General features: G+C 49.3%; 1 protein-coding gene across 1 annotated transcript in view; it reads left to right on the plus strand.

The window, feature by feature from the left end:
* Positions 1–3,603: 3,603 nt before the first annotated feature.
* The window catches only part of EPS8L2 (EPS8 signaling adaptor L2), a 148,468-nt gene continuing 129,597 nt past the window's right edge, over positions 3,604–22,474 (plus strand). Inside the window, exon 1 of the mRNA XM_075566817.1 lies at positions 3,604–3,816. The gene's annotated coding sequence lies outside the window, so the exon portion shown is untranslated. The remainder of the gene's footprint in view (positions 3,817–22,474) is intronic.

The raw sequence follows: 22,474 nt of genomic DNA on the forward strand, positions 1-22,474 counted from the left end.
TTGAAAAGACAACATTTTTTGTCTTTCAACAACGCTCTCGCTCCACATCGTGCGAGCGGCCTCATAGGATTGGTGTTTGTTGTTCGCGACGCGTGCGCCGTCGCGGTTAGTATAATTGCGGCCTTACGTAACTAACTTTAAGGGGCTTAAAGCAGCAAATCAAAATCATATATGTAGCCATGCCATCTGTGGCTACTAGTCTGCTTCCCTCCTGGCAGTAAGCCCTGGTACAAGCAGGCCTTGCCAGTAGTTGACATGGGGTTTCCCCCTCTGAGGAGCTGCACTTGAGTGACAGCGGGAAGCGGTGACATCGGGCCTAGTCATGACCAATCGTACTTAAGGGCAGTACCGCCCCAAATTCAGTAGTGCCTCTACCCCCTTGAGAGAGGCAGGTCACACAACGAAGAGCCTGCATATTGGGGCCTTCTCTGGTCCTCTTCCCTTCGGGGGAGAGTGAGTGTGGACCATACCTCTGCCTCTCCTAGAGGGGCAGGGAAGAGCTGGGAGTGCTGCGAGTGCCCTTGGCCTGTAGTGAAGGTCCAGGGACCATCCTTCAGTCAGTAGCTGAGAAACTGTTTGGGCCGAACCTGCCGTGTACTGTGCTACACAGAGAGAGAGAAAATAAACCGTTCCTGTTTGCATATACCTCCGGCCTGGTGTGTGATCTTACAGGGGAGAGAGGTAATCGGTTCTACTGTGGGAGATCATCTTCAGTTCCCTGGAGCCTACGGCAGATGGAGGTGCTGCACTGCTAAGTATTATGTGGGGTATGAACCCCAGAAGCCTGTTCCTATGTCCCCACTACCATCGGCGGACGACTCAGCCCTCCTGTTACCAGCAGGTATCATGCACCACACGATCAGTAATGGCCAAATCTCCACCAGAGGGCGGGGGAAACACCGCTACATATATGTTTTGTTTTTAAAAAATAAATTACGTGTGTATTATTAGATAGTATTTACTACATTTTATTTTCCAACTCTTAATGCCATTTTCACGGAGCTTTAATGTACTGGGCACCCTTTCCTGTAGTTGTTATAGCGGGCTTTGGCACAGCGCTTTTTGAGCCCAGCAGTGCAAGACGTTTGGCAGCAAATTGTCACAAACAGGAAAGTGTTGCAGTGTTCCCAGCAGGAGACTGTGACAGCTGTAACAATAGACCAGGGGTTTGCAAACTGGGGGGGGCGCAACATTTTCTGGGGGGCGTGGCGTTTACAGAGCCCCCCGCGCTCTTCCCCACAACATTTAAATAAAATGCCGGGGGAGTGCCGAGGCCTCTGTAGCTGCCTCGTAGCTGCTCTCCGGCGGCTTCTGGCGATGCGTCAAATGACAACGCGATGTCACATGACGTCGTGACATCAAATTATGCTGGAGAGAAGGTAACGGGGAGTGGGGGGGCGCGAGCAGGGAGGGAGAGCAGGCCGGGGGGGGGGGGGCAAAGAAAAAAGTTTGTGCACCCGTGCAATAGACAATGTTGTTATCCTTAGTAAGGTTATATTGTAATTGCTACGTTCACTGACTGAAGGATTGATTGAAAGGCGGCCATTAGGTGAGCCCAAGGAGCAGGATATTCGCTGATCGATCACAGGAGAACGGATCCATCGGCAGCTTAGGTAATTCATTTTCATTAAAGGTAATCAAATGCTGCCTGTAATAAAACCAAATAAAACACACACACACCTACAAACACAGGCTAGATTGACATACAAAAAACACACTTGCCCACACACTCACACATGTGCACACACACGCAGGCTAGATTGACACACACAAACACACTTGCGCACACATACACATGCGTGCGCACACCCATACACACTCATCTACAAACAGAGGCTCGATTGACACAAACACACTTGCACACGAACTTACACACACATGCATGCGCACACCTACAGACACAGGCTGGATTGACACACAAACACACTTGCGCACACACACACATGCGTGTGCACACCCAACCATCCTCACACACAGATCTACAAAGACAGGCTAGATTGACACACACACATGCATACGCACACATCTACACATGCTGGATTGACACGCATACAAACACACTTGTGCACACACTCTCACACACGAGTGTGCACACCCATACACACACCTACAAACACAGGCTGGATTGACACACAAACACACGTGTGCACACATCCACATACGTGCGCATTCACACACCTACAAACACAGGCTGGATTGACACACAAACACCTTTGCGAACACACACACCTGCGCACACCCACATGTGTGCTCACACCCACGCACACCTACAAATACAGTCTGGATTGACACACAAACACACTTGCGTGCACACTCGCGCACATACACACATGCGTGTGCACACCCATACACACAAACACACACACCTATAAACACAGGCTGGATTGACACACAAACACCTTTGTGAACACACACTTGCGCACACCCACACACAACTACAAATACAGGCTGGATTGACACACAAACACACTTGCGCACATACACACATGCGTGTGCACACCCATACACACTAGCACACACCTACAAACACAGGCTGGATTGACACACAAACACACTTGCGCACACACACAAATACAGACTGGATTGACACACAAACACACTTGCACACACACACATGCGTGTGCACATCCAATCATGCTCATACATAGACCTACATACACAGGCTGGATTGACACACACAAACACGTGTATGCACACCCACACACTCACATCTACACAGGCTGGATTGACACACACTTGTGTACACACACACACGTACAAACACAGGCTGGATTGACACACACTCTTGCACGCACACAAACACGTGTATGCACACCCATACACATACATCTACACAGGCTGTATTGACACACACTTGCGTCCACACCTACAAATATAGGCTGGATTGATGCACACTCACACTTGCACACACACTCACACTTGCGCACACCGACATGCGTTTGCACTCACATACACACATACAAACACAGGCTGGATTGACACACAAACACTTGCGCACACACTCAAACTTGCGCACACCGACATGCATGCACACTCACACACCTACAAACAGGCTGGATTGACACACAAACACAGCTGTGCGCACACTCACACACATGCGTTGCCACACCCATACACACTAACACGCACACACACCTACAAATACAGGCTGGATTGACACACAAACACACTTGCGCACACACTCACGCTTGCACACACCTACAAATACAGGCTGGATTGACACACAAACACACTTGCACACACACACGCGTGTGCACATCCAATCATGCTTATACACAGACTTATACACACGCGTATGCACACCCATACACACACATCTACACAGGCTGGATTGACACACACTTGCCTACACACCTACAAATACAGGCTGGATTGACGCACACTCACACCTGCGCACACACACACTCACACTCACAGTTGCGCACACCGACATGTGTTTGCACTCACATACACACCTACAAACAGGCTGGATTGACACACAAACACAGTTGCGCGCACACCCATACACACACACACTCACACCTACAGGCTGGATTGACACACAGGTGTCCCCTCCCTGTCATTAGACCTGTCCTTCTGGTTTGACTCCTCCTCTTCTCTCTCTGTACAGCAGTAAAACATTTACCTGGAATCAGACCACAGATCAGCAGCAGCAGCAGCCTGGTGACATCCAGACACGGTGACAGTCACGGGGAGCCCCTGCACAGCGGATGACATCTTTTTTTCTGGGGTGACGCCAAGCTCAGGACCTGGAATTACAGGGGGGGGGGGGCGTATTAAAGGCTCAGCGAGCGAGACTAGGAGCAAGTTTGGGGGGTGAGTAACAGTTCTGCTTTTATTCGTCCTCTAGAGAGAAATGACACTACAGGAGACCTGGAATAGAGGGACAGAGAGAAGGGACAGTGACAGATACTATACACAGAGGGACAGTGACAGATACTATACACAGAGGGACAGTGACGGGGGGTAGGGACAGAGGCACAGTTACAGAGGGTAGGGACAGATGGGCAGTGACAGAGGGAAGGGACAGTGAAACAGGGAAGGGCTCTGGAATGGGGTTGATATATTTCATATGAGTGAGAGATTGTTATACAAAGCGATTTATTGACTGTTATTGTTCTGTGTGAAATGCTGAAGTAGAGGAATAAAGGACAGGAGACGAGGGGAACGAGAGAGTGAGAGAAGAGGGCAATGAGAGAGGAGTGAGAGAGAGAGAAGAGGGGAGTGAGAGAGGGGTGAGTGAGACAGAGAGGGGGGAGAGAGAGAGAGAAAGGAGGGCAATGAGAGAGTAGTGAGAGAGAAAAGGGGGAGAGAGAGAGAAGAGGGGAGTGAGAGAGGGGGGAGAGAGAGAGAAACGAGGGCAATGAGAGAGTAGTGAGTAAGAAAGAGAGGGGAGTGAGGGAGTGAGAGAGAGAGAAATATGAGAGAGAGAGAGAGTGTGTCAGAGAGAGAGAGAGAAAGAAGGAGATAGAGACAAGTGGGAGAATGAGAAAAATTTATGAAGGAGGGAGCATGATAGAAGGAGAGAAGAAAAGTTGAGAGGGAGGTGAGAGGGGGTGAGAAAAAAGGAGAAGGTGATGGTATTAGAATGAGATAGAAGCATGGAGGCATTACCATACATAAAAGGGAGGAAAGAAAGAGAAGGCAAAAGATGAGAGAGACTTTCATGTGTTATTCACACCTTATAATTCTTCCCAACTCAGTATGTAACATTTTGGATAATTATTTAACCCCAAAGCTCTGAAGGCTGCTCCAGCAGTGAACGGGTTAGTGACACATGGCCATGCCGGGTTTAGTGTCTAATGCCAGCGCACGGGTCAAAGGTTCTCCCCCACAGGTCGGATTTTACACATTGCTGCTTTGCTGGCAGATTAGTGAGTTCAGACTCTCACAGCCACTGTAATGCTCTGTGCTCCATGTGTTATGGTGAGGAGAGGCTGGCACTGCCGCTGCCTGCGCTGTACCTGTGCTGTGTATACATGACATGGTGTAACGGTGTGTGTGAGAGGGAGGCTGGCACTGCCGCTGCCTGCGCTGTACCTGTGCTGTGTATACATGACATGGTGTAACTGTGTGTGTGAGAGGGAGGCTGGCACTGCCGCTGCCTGCACTGTACCTGTGCTGTGTATACATGACATGGTGTAACGGTGTGTGTGAGAGGGAGGCTGGCACTGCCGCTGCCTGCGCTGTACCTGTGCTGTGTATACATGACATGGTGTAACGGTGTGTGTGAGAGGGAGGCTGGCACTGCCGCTGCCTGCACTGTACCTGTGCTGTGTATACATGACATGGTGTAACGCTGTGTGTGAGAGGGAGGCTGGCACTGCCGCTGCCTGCGCTGTACCTGTGCTGTGTATACATGACATGGTGTAACGGTGTGTGTGAGAGGGAGGCTGGCACTGCCGCTGCCTGCGCTGTTACTGTGCTGTGTATACATGACATGGTGTAACGGTGTGTGTGAGAGGGAGGCTGGCACTGCCGCTGCCTGCGCTGTACCTGTGCTGTGTATATATGACATGGTGTAACAGTGTGTGTGAGAGGGAGGCTGGCACTGCCGCTACCTGCACTGTACCTGTGCTGTGTATACATGACATGGTGTAACGGTGTGTGTGAGAGGGAGGCTGGCACTGCCGCTGCCTGCACTGTACCTGTGCTGTGTATACATGACATGGTGTAACGGTGTGTGAGAGGGAGGCTGGCACTGCCGCTGCCTGCGCTGTACCTGTGCTGTGTATACATGACATGGTGTAACGGTGTGTGAGAGGGAGGCTGGCACTGCTGCTGCCTGCGCTGTACCTGTGCTGTGTATACATGACATGGTGTAACGGTGTGTGTGAGAGGGAGGCTGGCACTGCCGCTGCCTGCGCTGTACCTGTGCTGTGTATACATGACATGGTGTAACAGTGTGTGAGAGGGAGGCTGGCACTGCCGCTGCCTGCGCTGTTACTGTGCTGTGTATACATGACATGGTGTAACGGTGTGTGTGAGAGGGAGGCTGGCACTGCTGCTGCCTGCGCTGTACCTGTGCTGTGTATACATGACATGGTGTAACGGTGTGTGAGAGGGAGGCTGGCACTGCCGCTGTCTGCGCTGTACCTGTGCTGTGTATACATGACATGGTGTAACGGGTGTGTGTGAGAGGGAGGCTGGCACTGCCGCTGCCTGCGCTGTACCTGTGCTGTGTATACATGACATGGTGTAACAGTGTGTGAGGGAGGCTGGCACTGCCGCTGCCTGCGCTGTACCTGTGCCGTGTATACATGACATGGTGTAACGGTGTGTGTGAGAGGGAGGCTGGCACTGCCGCTGCCTGCGCTGTACCTGTGCTGTGTATACATGTCATGGTGTAACAGTGTGTGTGAGAGGGAGGCTGGCACTGCCGCTGCCCTCGCTGTACCTGTGCTGTGTATATATGTCATGGTGTAACGGTGTGTGTGAGAGGGAGGCTGGCAGTGCCGCTGCCTGCGCTGTACCTGTGCTGTGTATACATGACATGGTGTAATAATGTGTGTGAGAGGGAGGCTGGCACTGCCGCTGCCCTCGCTGTACCTGTGCTGTGTATATATGTCATGGTGTAACGGTGTGTGTGAGAGGGAGGCTGGCAGTGCCGCTGCCTGCGCTGTACCTGTGCTGTGTATACATGACATGGTGTAACGGTGTGTGTGAGAGGGAGGCTGGCACTGCCGCTGCCTGCGCTGTACCTGTGCTGTGTATACATGACATGGTGTAACGGTGTGTGTGAGAGGGAGGCTGGCACTGCCGCTGCCTGCGCTGTACCTGTGCTGTGTATACATGACATGGTGTAACGGTGTGTGTGAGAGGGAGGCTGGCACTGCCGCTGCCTGCGCTGTACCTGTGCTGTGTATATATGACATGGTGTAACAGTGTGTGTGAGAGGGAGGCTGGCACTGCCGCTGCCTGCGCTGTACCTGTGCTGTGTATATATGACATGGTGTAACGGTGTGTGTGAGAGGGAGGCTGGCACTGCCGCTGCCTGCGCTGTACCTGTGCTGTGTATACATGACATGGTGTAACGGTGTGTGTGAGAGGGAGGCTGGCACTGCCGCTGCCTGCGCTGTACCTGTGCTGTGTATACATGACATGGTGTAACGGTGTGTGTGAGAGGGAGGCTGGCACTGCCGCTGCCTGCGCTGTACCTGTGCTGTGTATACATGACATGGTGTAACGGTGTGTGTGAGAGGGAGGCTGGCACTGCCGCTGCCTGCGCTGTACCTGTGCTGTGTATACATGACATGGTGTAACGGTGTGTGTGAGAGGGAGGCTGGCACTGCCGCTGCCTGCGCTGTACCTGTGCTGTGTATATATGTCATGGTGTAACAGTGTGTGTGAGAGGGAGGCTGGCACTGCCGCTGCCTGCGCTGTACCTGTGCTGTGTATACATGACATGGTGTCACGGTGTGTGTGAGAGGGAGGCTGGCACTGCCGCTGCCTGCGCTGTACCTGTGCTGTGTATACATGACATGGTGTAACGGTGTGTGTGAGGGGGAGGCTGGCACTGCCGCTGCCTGCGCTGTACCTGCGCTGTGTATATATGACATGGTGTAACAGTGTGTGTGAGAGGGAGGGAGGCTGGCACTGCCGCTGCCGCTGCCTGCGCTGTACCTGTGCTGTGTATACATGACATGGTGTAACGGTGTGTGTGAGAGGGAGGCTGGCACTGCCGCTGCCTGCGCTGTACCTGTGCTGTGTATACATGACATGGTGTCACGGTGTGTGTGAGAGGGAGGCTGGCACTGCCGCTGCCTGCGCTGTACCTGTGCTGTGTATACATGACATGGTGTAACGGTGTGTGTGAGAGGGAGGCTGGCACTGCCGCTGCCTGCGCTGTACCTGTGCTGTGTATACATGACATGGTGTAACGGTGTGTGTGAGGGGGAGGCTGGCACTGCCGCTGTCTGCGCTGTACCTGTGCTGTGTATACATGACATGGTGTAACGGTGTGTGTGAGAGGGAGGCTGGCACTGCCGCTGCCTGCGCTGTACCTGTGCTGTGTATACATGACATGGTGTAACGGTGTGTGTGAGAGGGAGGCTGGCACTGCCGCTGCCTGCGCTGTACCTGTGCTGTGTATACATGACATGGTGTAACGGTGTGTGTGAGAGGGAGGCTGGCACTGCCGCTGCCTGCGCTGTACCTGTGCTGTGTATATATGTCATGGTGTAACGGTGTGTGTGAGAGGGAGGCTGGCACTGCCGCTGCCTGCGCTGTACCTGTGCTGTGTATATATGACATGGTGTTACAGTGTGTGTGAGAGGGAGGCTGGCACTGCCACTGCCTGCGCTGTACCTGTGCTGTGTATACATGACATGGTGTAACGGTGTGTGTGAGAGGGAGGCTGGCACTGCCGCTGCCTGCGCTGTACCTGTGCTGTGTATACATGTCATGGTGTAACAGTGTGTGTGAGAGGGAGGCTGGCACTGCCGCTGCCTGCGCTGTACCTGTGCTGTGTATATATGTCATGGTGTAACGGTGTGTGTGAGAGGGAGGCTGGCACTGCCGCTGCCTGCGCTGTACCTGCGCTGTGTATATATGACATGGTGTAACAGTGTGTGTGAGAGGGAGGCTGGCACTGCCGCTGCCTGCGCTGTACCTGCGCTGTGTATATATGACATGGTGTAACAGTGTGTGTGAGAGGGAGGCTGGCACTGCCGCTGCCTGCGCTGTACCTGCGCTGTGTATATATGACATGGTGTAACAGTGTGTGTGAGAGGGAGGCTGGCACTGCCGCTGCCTGCGCTGTACCTGTGCTGTGTATATATGACATGGTGTAACGGTGTGTGTGAGAGGGAGGCTGGCACTGCCGCTGCCTGCGCTGTACCTGTGCTGTGTATACATGACATGGTGTAACGGTGTGTGTGAGAGGGAGGCTGGCACTGCCGCTGCCTGCACTGTACCTGTGCTGAGTATACATGACATGGTGTAACGGTGTGTGTGAGAGGGAGGCTGGCACTGCCGCTGCCTGCGCTGTACCTGTGCTGAGTATATATGTCATGGTGTAACGGTGTGTCTGAGAGGGAGGCTGGCACTGCCTGCGCTGTACCTGTGCTGTGTATATATGTCATGGTGTAACGGTGTGTGTGAGAGGGAGGCTGGCACTGCCGCTGCCTGCGCTGTACCTGTGCTGTGTATATATGTCATGGTGTAACAGTGTGTGTGAGAGGGAGGCTGGCACTGCCTGCGCTGTACCTGTGCTGTGTATACATGACATGGTGTAATTGTGTGAGAGGGAGGCTGGCACTGCCGCTGCCTGCGCTGTACCTGTGCTGTGTATATATGTCATGGTGTAACGGTGTGTGTGAGAGGGAGGCTGGCACTGCCGCTGCCTGCGCTGTACCTGTGCTGTGTATACATGACATGGTGTAACGGTGTGTGTGAGAGGGAGGCTGGCACTGCCGCTGCCTGCGCTGTACCTGTGCTGTGTATACATGACATGGTGTAACGGTGTGTGTGAGAGGGAGGCTGGCACTGCCGCTGCCTGCGCTGTACCTGTGCTGTGTATACATGACATGGTGTAACAGTGTGTGAGAGAGGGAGGCTGGCACTGCCGCTGCCTGCGCTGTACCTGTGCTGTGTATACATGACATGGTGTAACGGTGTGTGTGAGAGGGAGGCTGGCACTGCCGCTGCCTGCGCTGTACCTGTGCTGTGTATACATGACATGGTGTAACAGTGTGTGAGAGAGGGAGGCTGGCACTGCCGCTGCCTGCGCTGTACCTGTGCTGAGTATACATGACATGGTGTAACGGTGTGTGTGAGAGGGAGGCTGGCACCACCGCTGCCTGCGCTGTACCTGTGCTGAGTATACATGACATGGTGTAACGGTGTGTGTGAGAGGGAGGCTGGCACTGCCGTTGCCTGCGCTGTACCTCTGCTGTGTATACATGACATGGTGTAACGGTGTGTGTGAGAGGGAGGCTGGCACTGCCGCTGCCTGCGCTGTACCTGTGCCGTGTATACATGACATGGTGTAACGCTGTGTGTGAGAGGGAGGCTGGCACTGCCGCTGCCTGCGCTGTACCTGTGCTGTGTATACATGACATGGTGTAACGGTGTGTGTGAGAGGGAGGCTGGCACTGCCGCTGCCTGCGCTGTACCTGTGCTGTGTATACATGTCATGGTGTAACAGTGTGTGTGAGAGGGAGGCTGGCAGTGCCGCTGCCTGCGCTGTACCTGTGCTGGGTATATATGTCATGGTGTCACGGTGTGTGTGAGAGGGAGGCTGGCACTGCCGCTGCCTGCGCTGTACCTGTGCTGGGTATATATGTCATGGTGTAACGGTGTGTGTGAGAGGGAGGCTGGCACTGCCGCTGCCTGCGCTGTACCTGTGCTGTGTATACATGTCATGGTGTAACAGTGTGTGAGAGGGAGGCTGGCACTGCCGCTGCCTGCGCTGTACCTGTGCTGTGTATACATGACATGGTGTAACAGTGTGTGTGAGAGGGAGGCTGGCACTGCCGCTGCCTGCGCTGTACCTGTGCTGTGTATACATGACATGGTGTAACGGTGTGTGTGAGGGAGGCTGGCACTGCCGCTGCCTGCGCTGTACCTGTGCTGTGCATACATGACATGGTGTAACAGTGTGTGTGAGAGGGAGGCTGGCACTGCCGCTGCCTGCACTGTACCTGTGCTGTGTATACATGACATGGTGTAACTGTGTGTGAGAGGGAGGCTGGCACTGCCGCTGCCTGCACTGTACCTGTGCTGTGTATACATGACATGGTGTAACTGTGTGTGAGAGGGAGGCTGGCACTGCCGCTGCCTGCGCTGTACCTGTGCTGTGTATACATGACATGGTGTAACTGTGTGTGAGAGGGAGGCTGGCACTGCCGCTGCCTGCACTGTATCTGTGCTGTGTATATATGACATGGTGTCACGGTGTGTGTGAGAGGGAGGCTGGCATTGCCGCTGCCTGCGCTGTACCTGTGCTGTGTATACATGACATGGTGTAACGGTGTGTGTGAGAGGGAGGCTGGCACTGCCGCTGCCTGCGCTGTACCTGTGCTGTGTATACATGACATGGTGTTACAGTGTGTGTGAGAGGGAGGCTGGCACTGCCGCTGCCTGCGCTGTACCTGTGCTGTGTATATATGACATGGTGTAACGGTGTGTGTGTGAGAGGGAGGCTGGCACTGCCGCTGCCTGCGCTGTACCTGTGCTGTGTATACATGACATGGTGTAACAGTGTGTGAGAGAGGGAGATTGGCACTGCCGCTGCCTGCACTGTACCTGTGCTGGGTATATATGTCATGGTGTAACGGTGTGTGTGAGAGGGAGGCTGGCACTGCCGCTGCCTGCGCTGTACCTGTGCTGTGTATATATGACATGGTGTTACAGTGTGTGTGAGAGGGAGGCTGGCACTGCCGCTGCCTGCGCTGTTACTGTGCTGTGTATACATGACATGGTGTCACGGTGTGTGTGAGAGGGAGGCTGGCACTGCCGCTGCCTGCGCTGTACCTGTGCCGTGTATACATGACATGGTGTAACAGTGTGTGTGAGAGGGAGGCTGGCACTGCCGCTGCCTGCACTGTACCTGTGCTGTGTATACATGACATGGTGTAACTGTGTGTGAGAGGGAGGCTGGCACTGCCGCTGCCTGCACTGTACCTGTGCTGTGTATACATGACATGGTGTAACTGTGTGTGAGAGGGAGGCTGGCACTGCCGCTGCCTGCGCTGTACCTGTGCTGTGTATATATGACATGGTGTAAAAGTGTGTGAGAGGGAGGCTGGCACTGTCGCTGCCTGCGCTGTACCTGTGCTGTGTATATATGACATGGTGTAACGGTGTGTGTGAGAGGGAGGCTGGCACTGCCGCTGCCTGCGCTGTACCTGTGCTGTGTATACATGTCATGGTGTAACAGTGTGTGTGAGAGGGAGATTGGCACTGCCGCTGCCTGCGCTGTACCTGTGCTGTGTATATATGACATGGTGTAACGGTGTGTGTGAGAGGGAGGCTGGCACTGCCGCTGCCTGCGCTGTACCTGTGCTGTGTATATATGACATGGTGTAACGGTGTGTGTGAGAGGGAGGCTGGCACTGCAACTGCCTGCGCTGTTCCTGTGCTGTGTATACATGACATGGTGTAACGGTGTGTGTGAGAGGGAGGCTGGCACTGCCGCTGCCTGCGCTGTACCTGTGCTGTGTATATATGTCATGGTGTAACAGTGTGTGAGAGGGAGGCTGGCACTGCCGCTGTGTGCGCTGTACCTGTGCTGTGTATATATGACATGGTGTAACGGTGTGTGTGTGAGGGAGGCTGGCACTGCCGCTGCCTGCGCTGTACCTGTGCTGTGTATACATGACATGGTGTAACGGTGTGTGTGAGGGGGAGGCTGGCACTGCCGCTGCCTGCGCTGTACCTGTGCTGTGTATACATGACATGGTGTAACGGTGTGTGTGAGGGGGAGGCTGGCACTGCCGCTGCCTGCGCTGTACCTGTGCTGTGTATACATGACATGGTGTAACGGTGTGTGAGAGGGAGGCTGGCACTGCCGCTGCCTGTGCTGTGTATATATGACATGGTGTTACAGTGTGTGTGAGAGGGAGGCTGGCACTGCCGCTGCCTGCGCTGTACCTGTGCTGAGTATATATGACATGGTGTAACGGTGTGTGAGAGGGAGGCTGGCACTGCCGCTGCCTGCGCTGTACCTGTGCTGAGTATATATGACATGGTGTAACGGTGTGTGAGAGGGAGGCTGGCACTGCCGCTGCCTGCGCTGTACCTGTGCTGTGTATACATGTCATGGTGTAACGGTGTATGTGAGAGGGAGGCTGGCACTGCCGCTGCCTGCGCTGTACCTGTGCTGTGTATATATGTCATGGTGTAACGGTGTGTGTGAGAGGGAGGCTGGCACTGCCGCTGCCTGCGCTGTACCTGTGCTGTGTATACATGACATGGTGTAACGGTGTGTGTGAGAGGGAGGCTGGCACTGCCGCTGCCTGCGCTGTTACTGTGCTGTGTATACATGACATGGTGTAACGGTGTGTGAGAGGGAGGCTGGCACTGCCGCTGCCTGCGCTGTACCTGTGCTGTGCATACATGACATGGTGTCACGGTGTGTGTGAGAGGGAGGCTGGCACTGCCGCTGCCTGCGCTATACCTGTGCTGTGTATACATGTCATGGTGTAACGGTGTGTGTGAGAGGGAGGCTGACACTGCCGCTGCCTGCACTGTACCTGTGCCGTGTATACATGACATGGTGTAACGGTGTGTGAGAGGGAGGCTGGCACTGCCGCTGCCTGCACTGTACCTGTGCTGTGTATACATGACATGGTGTAACGGTGTGTGTGAGAGGGAGGCTGGCATTGCCGCTGCCTGCGCTGTACCTGTGCTGTGTATACATGACATGGTGTTACAGTGTGTGTGAGAGGGAGGCTGGCACTGCCGCTGCCTGCGCTGTACCTGTGCTGTGTATAGATGACATGGTGTAACAGTGTGTGAGAGGGAGGCTGGCACTGCCGCTGCCTGCACTGTACCTGTGCTGCGTATACATGACATGGTGTAATAGTGTGTGTGAGAGGGAGGCTGGCACTGCCGCTGTGTGCACTGTACCTGTGCTGTGTATATATGTCATGGTGTAACTGTGTGTGTGAGAGGGAGGCTGGCACTGCCGCTGCCTGCACTGTACCTGTGCTGTGTATACATGACATGGTGTAACGGTGTGTGTGAGAGGGAGGCTGGCACTGCCGCTGCCTGCGCTGTACCTGTGCTGTGTATATATGTCATGGTGTAACGCTGTGTGTGAGAGGGAGGCTGGCACTGCCGCTGCCTGCGCTGTACCTGTGCTGTGTATACATGACATGGTGTAACAGTGTGTGAGAGAGGGAGATTGGCACTGCCGCTGCCTGCGCTGTACCTGTGCTGTGTATACATGACATGGTGTACAGTGTGTGAGAGAGGGAGATTGGCACTGCCGCTGCCTGCGCTGAACCTGTGCTGTGTATACATGACATCGTGTAACAGTGTGTGAGAGGGAGGCTGGCACTGCCGCTGCCTGCGCTGTACCTGTGCTGTGTATACATGACATGGTGTAACAGTGTGTGAGAGAGGGAGATTGGCACTGCCGCTGCCTGCACTGAACCTGTGCTGTGTATACATGACATGGTGTCACGGTGTGTGAGAGGGAGGCTGGCACTGCCGCTGCCTGCGCTGTACCTGTGCTGCGTATACATGACATGGTGTAACGGTGTGTGTGAGAGGGAGGCTGGCACTGCCACTACCTGCGCTGAACCTGTGCTGTGTATACATGACATGGTGTAACGGTGTGTGTGAGAGGGAGGCTGGCACTGCCGCTGCCAGCGCTGTACCTGTGCTGTGTATACATGACATGGTGTAACAGTGTGTGAGAGGGAGGCTGGCACTGCCGCTACCAGCGCTGTACCTGTGCTGTGTATACATGACATGGTGTAACAGTGTGTGAGAGGGAGGCTGGCACTGCCGCTGCCAGCGCTGTACCTGTGCTGTGTATACATGACATGGTGTAACAGTGTGTGAGAGGGAGGCTGGCACTGCCGCTACCAGCGCTGTACCTGTGCTGTGTATACATGACATGGTGTAACAGTGTGTGAGAGAGGGAGGCTGGCACTGCCGCTGCCTGTGCTGTGTATACATGTCATGTTTGTTGTAGCACTGGACATGAGAGGGATGTTGGCACTGCCGCTGCCTGCGTGGTACCTGTGCAGTGTATACAGTACATATAGTGTAGCAGTGTGTGTATGTAGCAAGCACTGCTGCATATATATATATATATTATTTTTTTTGAGGAAACTGGCACTGCTTTGTTCCGTTACATTAATTTTATATATATATATATATATATATATATATATATATATATATATATATATATATATATATATAATTCTTAAATGTAATAGTCTGCTGTGACAGACCTATAATTGTTCAAATAGTCATAAAATGTAGTGATTTTTCTGTAAGATATGATGAAAAATAAAAGGGGTCCCATATTTTCTGAACAGTGGAATAGCAGTATGTATGAGGGGGCTGGCACTGCTTTGCTGTGTATACAGCAGGGCCCCATTCATGGGGCGGGTTCCGTTCTAAGGACCCGCCGCAATGCGAAAATCGCCGGAAAGCGGAACCGGCGATTTTTGTTATGTGTGCATGCGCAGACGACAATGCGCCGTTCTACACTTGCGCAACATCGGCAAAACCCTCCATTCTGCGCATGCGCGACCTCTGACCGACCCATTCTGCGCATGCGCGACCCCGGACCGGCCCGTTCTGCTCATGCGCAGACATGGCAGCCCCCTTCTCGGTATCGGCGGATTGCCGAGAAGCTGGGCCTTGCTGTCTATACATGGAACAGTGCTGTGTATGCTGGTACTACTCTGTTCGTTATATATGTGTGTGTATATAGATGGAATAGTAGTGTATATGAGGACACCGTGTTCAGGACAAAGGAACCCCTTTAGTTTTCCATCATATCTTCTATATTTCTCGCTGAATGCCCATGAACTTTGGCACAGTTGTAGGTCTGTTATGTAAATTAACACTATATAAGAAGCACAATGTGGACAATGAACTGATGATAACTAAATTGATTTCACTATATTATGTCAACAAGTAGCAGATACACTGCGGGAGGTTCATGTTCATTAAACAAGAAATAGGAGTTTTTCCTTCGTAGCTCGTAAAATGTGTTAAATTGTTGTAATCTAATCTGAAACACTAAGATTATTATATAGTTTGGGTTCAAAGTGTGGTTCAAAGTGTGGTTCAAAATGTCCTTCTGCTGAAACACCCGAAGACGAGAACGTCGCTGTCTGATTGCATCATCGATCACTCGGTGTCCCAGCTCCTCCCTCTCCTGAACGATACGCTGTTTTAATCATTTGTTTTGTTCCGTCCTTCTAAAGATTATCCTTTATCAGGAAATGTTTTATACATAGCGTTTTGGACCATAATTCTTGCTCTGTCTCAAGCACTTTAGAACGTACTTATCTTCTTCGCTTGTAACGATGCACTTGATGATGTCACCACGCCGCCACCAACTCCAAAGGATATTTATTTGATCATCAAATAATTCTTAACTGTAATAATCTACTGGGACAGACCTAAAATTGCTCACATTATAATGAAAATGTTGTGATTTTTCTGTAAAATATGATGAATAAAAGGGGTCCCGTTTTTTCTGAACAGTGTATACACATGGAATTGGAGTGTGTATGAGGAGGCTGGCACTGCTACGTAATATACAGTATATACATGGAATATTAGTATGTAGGCTACCACTGCTCTGTTCTACTGCGTATGTATGTGTGTATATATATATAAGCAGAAAATAGCCGTGTTGGTCCAGTTGCGATAGTGCAGAATAAATGAGTTCTTCAGTATTAGGTGATACCTTTTTTATTGGACTAACAATTTATGTCATAGGACAAGCTTTCGAGAGTTATCCTCTCTTCTTCAGGTCAAGCAATATATATATATATATATATATATATATATATATATATATATATATATATATATATATATATATATATATATATATATATATATATATAAAAATATACATATACATCTATAATCTTTATCCCTTATCGTTCCACTGCTGGACGAAGCCTCCCCAATGACCCTGCATGTACTGCAGCCTCTCTTCTCCACGTTGCTCCAATACATTTTTTTATTTATTTCATCCTCCCACGTTACTTTTGCTCCAGTCAAGTACCATCTTTCTCCAACGATGGTCATTCTGTGTGTGATATGTCCGCCCCACAGCCATTTTCATTTCTTCACCCTTAAGATGATGTCACAGATTTTTGGTTTTCAAGCCATTCATTCTTTTTCCTATCTCTTTGGGTAATATATAATAAATGTCTTTGGGTAATACCCAGCATGCATCTCTCCATACTTCTTTGAGTTTTCTGAAGCTTCTGAATTGCTTTTGCATTTAGGGACCAATTTCACACCCATACTTGAGCGCAGGCAGAATACACTGGTCAAACACTTTCCTCTTGAGGCACGTGGAATGTTTCCTTGAAAGATTGTCTTGTTTCTTCCAAATGCGCACCATCCCATCTTCAGTCAACTATTAATTCCCATTACAAAAGGTTGCCATCCATTGTTACTTGCCGGCCAAGGTAGACTTAGTCTTCAACTTCCTCTAGTTCTATTCCATTTATTTCGATGTCACAATGTTGTCTTGTAGCACATAAACAAAGAATGTTCACAGCACCCCTGCTGTCAGAATACCACAATCAGAGGTCCAGGAGGGGCCATGGCCCCCGAAATGTTCTTATTAGTGTGTGATAACTAATAAAAGACGAGTTTTATGTAATGCAACTGCAGAAGGGCTGCAGACAGCCTTAGATTTTTGATACAATTGATTCCAGGCCGTACCAAGTGGTGACTGCCAGCTTCATGCGCACCCATCCCAGTTATTATTGATGCAATGAGGGCTCTCCACAACGGCATGTTCTATATATTATATATATAGCTGAACAAAGAAGTACACTGTATCAATATATTTGATGTACTCCGTATCATTACATGGTCATTTTCGCAATGTATAGAGACACTCATCGTTATACAGTGCATCATGTTCATTATCAGGGCGTGGAAGTGTATGGAGATACTCACCATTATTATACAATGCAGCAAGTTCATTATCAGGGGGCAGAAGTAGTATGTAGAAATACTCATCATCATTATACAGTGCATCATGTTCATTATCGGGGGCTGAAATTGTAGAAAGATACTTTGCATCATTAGACAGTGTAGCGTCTTCATTACCAGGGGCTGGAAGTGTGTACAGCTACTCAGCATCATTACACAGTGCAGCATTTTAATGAACCATTGCTTTCACAATGCGATCCCATGAGCTCAACATAGCTGTCAGGAGGAAGCTAATTCATCAACAAGAACTAACGAGCCAGGCTAATTAGAGAGGTTGAGTCACTTCTTTGAGCTTGACACGTGTATTACAGATTCCGAATTCTGCTCTATTGTAAGCCACCGCTGAGTATATTACAGAGTATACAGAATTAGTGTTGTGGCTGTGTACTCCCAGCAGTCTGGCAATTGTCATCGAGTGGTAGGAGGGATGAATCCAATTCAAGCTGCAGTTCAGGCAATATCCTGCATGTGTTTTTTCTAATAAATCAGTTCTGTAGTAAGAAAAAATACTTTTAGCATTTTCTGTTTAAAAAACAACAACTTTGAAAGACCAATTTTGTTGTATTCTATTTAAACAAGCATGCTTGTTCCTATAGCAACGATTTACATTCCCCATATTTAAAGATGTCGCCAAACTTTGCCGATCAATAGACGGAGAACAAATTGGCCGGCAGCTATGCAGTTTTTTAGGTAAGTAGAGATTGCCCACATGAAACTATTGAAGTTAAAAAAAATCTAAAAAAAAAAAAAAACGGGAGCCTGAACTGCAGCTTTAAAGTGTTAAAGTAGCTATATATAATTATATTGATATCAGTGTTCATAACGTATACATAAGACAGAAGTCCTCCTTAGCCAGGATTGAAAATAATGTTCGAGCTGTAAGTGGTAGTACTGTATGGGATATGCTCATATGTTAAATGTGTGCCTTGGCTGGACCCCGAAAGGGTTAACCGCGCGCAAGAGATCATGCCGCATGCACGAACCCCACTGGTACAGACCCAGAGCTCTTCCAATAACAATAGCAAAGTCCACAAACAATCCAAAATGCCCTGACGTTGGATATAGGCCCTCACGGATTCCATGTCACTGAAGGTATTGTTGGCGGGCTCATGCAGCGTGGGTTGGATATGAAAAAAGCAAACGGAGATGGAAGTGTACAGCGATTGAAAAATGAAGGGCTGGAGGGCACAAATAACTAGAAAAAATACTTTATTGGCAAAAGTCCATGTCCTGGAACAGGATTGTATATTTTCGGTGTATTTTTTCTGCTCTCAGGCTGCTAGCTCTCCCCAGTGAAAGTCGCATGTTTCCCTGCTCTGAAGCAGCCAGTGCTGCTGTGTAGTTGCAACATTGTTGCTACAATATAGCCTTTCTACAAGCCACCAACCAGTTGCCTTAGCAACTTCTCACTGCTCATATGTTGAGTTGGTTTAGCCCTCTCCCCCTGCCTTTCTCTGTTTACTAGTATGCCCCCTTGGCTTGTTCCTGTCTGGAAAGGAAAGTGTGCTTTCTCTTATCAGCAGTCACAGTGAGTAGATCCACTGCTCCCTTAGAAAGGGATTCCTTTTTACCTTCCCCTCACAAGAGCCACTTCCTACCACAAACTACATGCAAGTGCTTTTATATTTCTGTTAACCCCACCCAATAAAGTTGAAGAAAATAGAAGGACTTTGTTTACTTTTAAAGGGAATGAGTTTATGCTACATGGACCTAATCACAGGCTACAGTGGGCTTGGTCCAAAATAGTCCATGTCCAAAACGAAGAGAGTGAAACACTTTCGCGCCTCCCTCTGCACTTCCATCTCACGAAGGGTGACAGACAGAATTGACCTGTGAGCCATCCAGACTGACCCTGTATCCAACCACCCACACTGTAGGGTGACACGTGACAGACAGAAGTGACCTGTTAGCCGTTCAATCTGTCCCACATCCCCCTCCCTCCCCACTGTAGGGTGACACAGACAGGAGTAACTTGTTAGCCATTCAGTCTGTCCCGCATCCACCTCACCCCCCACACTGTAGGGTGACAGACAGGAGTGACCTGTGAGCCATCAAGTCTGTCCCCACCACCTCAGGATGACTCGGTGACATAAACCAAAATTAACCTGTGACCCATCAAGTCTGTCCCCCCCCACCGCAGGGTGACACCGTGACACAGAGATCAAATTATGTGGCTTAACCTTTGTTACAGCTATACAATAAACACAATCATTGAAATACACAACATTAATCTTTATTATACCCCATATTTATTTAAGAGGGCGTCTGGTGATTTTCAAACAGTCTTCCCTTTATACACGGGACTACAAAACGAAACACCATACCCTCCACCCATACCCACTCAGCAGGTGCTGTACCTGTTTTATTGAGCCCGCACATAATAGAATACCAGCTGTATCTGCCCATGTGGGACTCGGGAACAAGAGATCCATTCTCTGTCTTGTGCCACCAGTGGTTAATACTTGGAACCTTTGGGAGATGTTCAACTTTGTAAACCCTTGAGTGCCAGAGGGTCTGGCAACGCATTTCTTCGCTGACGGGAGTTTAAAGGCGAAATCGATTTGATAGTATATATATATAGCGTTGTAATGGTAAAATGATTGTGTGTTGTAAACTGTATACGTGAACAGATTTAGGGTCCAGGCAGAATACACTGGTGAAAAACTCTTGAAGCACATTGGAAGGTTCCCTTGAAAGATTATCTTTCTTCCTAATGTGCTACATCCCATCTTTATTCTCCTGTTGATTTCATTGAAAAGGTTCCCGTCCATTGTTATTTGCAGGCCAAGGTAGACTTGATTTATGACAACTTCTAGTTCTGTTCCATATTTTTTTGCTCTATGTAGTGTTGATACATTTGTTGAATATCACTTTGGCCTTTCTGAGATTCATATGGAGGCCCAGATACACACACATATATCTATCTACCAACCCTAGTTATATACATACACAACCCTGATGAAGGTCCTGCTGTAAGGACCGGAACATAATTTTTTGTGTACAATACACTATTTTTATCCGCTTACCTGCGATGCGCTTCATTTTTTTTGCTCTGATCCATGGGTCTGGGTAAGAAATTACTTTACATATATATCATATCTATATACAAACGTGTGTGTGTGTGTGTATATATATATATATATATAGTACTTCCCTGAAGAAGGTCCTTTGTGGACCGAAACGTCGGTTTGAATATGTGCTGCTGCATTTTTTTCTAATACAGTTTTTGCTTTATATTTGAGTGCTGATTCTTTGCTTTTCTTGTTGGGAAAGCATTTGTTGCATATATATATATATATATATATATATATATATATATATATATATATATACACACACACACACACACACACACACACACACACACTACTCAGTAGAGCTACGCAGCTGGGTTCACTTCATCTCAGATGCTCTTAGGCACAACACCCGAGTCGCAGCAAAGGCGGCAGCCAAAGGGTGTCATCCTTTTGCTGCCATTCGGTGATGTTACAGCGGCTCTGTTACTGGTCTTGGGGAAAATATTTCACATGTATAATGATGCATTTCTATCGTCACACATTACCCTGCTCTCCCAGCTCTACCTCCGCACAACACCACTTACTCCTTCCCCAATGCCAACTCCTTCAAATAACAAGCAGCTATCCGACACACACCATCCTTCTTATCCCCCTGTTCCTTATGTTTCCACCTACCCTCCCTTATACAGTAGATTGTAAGTTGCTTGAGGCAGAGCCCTCCTTACCTACTGTACCAATGTATGTTAATGTTTGATATTTAATTGTTTTCGGCTTCCAACTCTATTGTACTGCGCTACGGAATATGTTGAAGCATTATAAATGAATAATAATATATATATAAATAGATATATAGATACATATGTACTGTGTATACATATGTATATACAGGCATCCCCCGATATACAGCAACTCGGTATATGGAATGTTGCTATACCGTAACTTTGACATTAGGGCCCGAACTCAATATACGTCACACGAAATTTGCTCTTGTGGAATGTTCCCGCTGTCTTCCTGCCGCTGTATTGAACATTCCTGGCACACGCGCTGGATTTCACCATTTTTCAGCGTCCGAATCTTCAATAAAGGAAAGTGCAGAAGTCTGGAAAGAGGGCAATAAATGAGCAGCATACCAGCAACAGGATTCACGGAAACATAATTCATACATAAAACAATGGGGACAATAAGATGTGATCATAAGAATGATTGCAGATCCCAAATCTATTGCGGTACTGGAGAGCTGGTACTATTTATTACATACCAAATAGTAGGTGAGATGATAGATAAAACACACCATTGGAATTATATGATTTTCAGAGCGCTATATTCAGTATTAATTAGAATTTGTTAAAACATGGTAAGGTGAAGCTAACATCCCATAAAGATAATAATTGCAAACTGCTCAAAGTGCATAATGTGTTAAATCCATCTTACAGATATAATAGCTAAATAGTTACAAAATCAATAGTGGAAATATTACTCAAAGGCCTTAATAAATGATGAAAACATCATGAGCTAATTCAAACAACGCCCGATAAATTTACCTGCAAAGTGTACCTATATACATAAGGGACAAATATACAGAACATACAAGGCATATGAAAAGATGTACATGAAGTCATACAGATAACCATATACATTATTTCATATCCAATGGTGGATAATAATCTGGGCGAACGCTTGCGGCAAATCCAGAAGGACTAATAGAAATACGTACAGGCAGTCCTCGGTTATCCGACACAATGCGTTACTCAAAATGGCGTTGGATAGTGAAACGTTGTAAAGCGAAACACGTTTTC

This window comes from Ascaphus truei, chromosome 12 (genome assembly GCF_040206685.1).
Source record: "Ascaphus truei isolate aAscTru1 chromosome 12, aAscTru1.hap1, whole genome shotgun sequence".
Lineage (NCBI taxonomy): Eukaryota > Metazoa > Chordata > Amphibia > Anura > Ascaphidae > Ascaphus > Ascaphus truei.